We start from the raw sequence: 1,510 nt of genomic DNA, 5'->3' as shown, positions 1-1,510 counted from the left end.
CAAATAATCTGTCAGAGGAACTCTTTAAGAGACTTTTAATAGAGTGGGACTTCCACCACGAAGGCAAGCCCCCCACTTCCTGTCCACACTTTAGTCAGTCTTAGCTACCCCCACTGAATGGGGTGAAGCTCTGGAATGTGATTGACACAACCCAGGCTACCCAAGCTTCCCCTTTCCTCGTCCGGATCCCGCACAGCCCAGCCCAGTGCATGCACAGCGTCCAATCAACAAGCATTCAGGGGCCTACTACGTGCCGAGCCCTGCAACCAGCGCTGGGGATACAGAGCTGTGAGCCAAAAGCACACGATGTAGCAGGGATTTTTACCCCCTCCCCCCAAAAAAAGAAGGATATTGAAACATGTTGGGGGGTTTTCTATAGTGAGTAAATCTGGTGATTAATATCGATTACAACTGGAGTGGAATTAGGGTTAGAAAGCAGACCGAGAAGCAAGATCTACACATTTTAATCCTCCTTTATGAGGTTCGAGTTTCTGGCCCCGCCCGCGAGCCGCCCCCAATGCGGCGAGGCGGCTGTTTGCAGTGGCTGGGGGAGGATTTACAGGGTTTTCTGCACTTGTTGCAACGTGGGCGGAGGAGCAGCCAGAGCGAGCCGTGATATCGGGTCCTCAGCTACAATCCAGGGGCCGAGTGTGGAAGGGGAGACTTGGAAAGTGGCGCGCGCACACACGCCCACGCGCGCTCGCGCACACGCCCACGCGCGCTCGCCCACACCAGGAGGGAAAGGCAATTGTATTCGGACAGCAATGCAGGGCTCAGCGGCCGCTGTTTGCTAGAAACCCCAGTGGGGGCCGGCTGGGGAAGTCGGCAGAGAGCCCACAGCGCTTTATGCGAAGCCACTCCTGGGTACCAAATAACAGTAATAAGAGGGAGAATACAGAAGCGCCTTGAGGAAGCGCCCAGTGCCCCGTGAACCAGGGAGCGGCCTGATAACGGCTCTGCTCTCGCTATTCTCCGCAAGGCCGCCCCCCCCCCCCAGGCTCCTCGCCAAACGAGCCCAGACCTCTGTTCGGTGCGTCCCGGGGGTCAGATTTTTCTCTGCTGAGGGAGCGGGAGGGACGTGATGGACGTTTGCGCACGTCTCGGGGACAGGCGGCGCAACTTAGGGCGCTCACACCCACGGCAGGAGGGTGCTTTCTGAACAGCGGGTTGAGGAAAGGAAGGTCAGACTCCACGGTGGGGATGCGCTTGCTAGGAGAAGGGGACCCGGGCTCCCGGCGAGATCCCAGCTCGCCTCTAGTCTGCCCAGGTCCTTCTCCTTGAGTTGTTGGAGCCTCCGCCCTGCACCTCTTAGCTCAGTGCTCGCTCCGCCGGCAGGACCCCCCTCTCCCCCCCCCCCCCGAATCTGAAACACCTGGTCTGGGAGTGGGTTTTTCTCTGAGGTAAATTAACTCGGACATTTTGGACCGAATCCGAACCCCCGCCCCACCCCCATCAGCCCCATTAAGTGATCTTTTCATCTCTTCTGTGAACCTGTCGGCACCTAGCACAG

General features: G+C 58.2%; 1 long non-coding RNA gene across 1 annotated transcript in view; it reads left to right on the top strand.

The window, feature by feature from the left end:
• Positions 1-952: 952 nt before the first annotated feature.
• The window catches only part of LOC141542534 (uncharacterized), a 7,986-nt gene continuing 7,428 nt past the window's right edge, over positions 953-1,510 (top strand). The window contains exon 1 of the long non-coding RNA XR_012482189.1: positions 953-1,030. This is a non-coding gene — a long non-coding RNA (uncharacterized LOC141542534). The remainder of the gene's footprint in view (positions 1,031-1,510) is intronic.

This window comes from Sminthopsis crassicaudata, chromosome 5 (genome assembly GCF_048593235.1).
Source record: "Sminthopsis crassicaudata isolate SCR6 chromosome 5, ASM4859323v1, whole genome shotgun sequence".
Taxonomy (NCBI): Eukaryota; Metazoa; Chordata; class Mammalia; order Dasyuromorphia; family Dasyuridae; genus Sminthopsis; species Sminthopsis crassicaudata.
The sequence above is the reverse complement of the archived record's forward strand: the minus strand, read 5'-3'. Positions and strand labels throughout refer to the sequence as shown.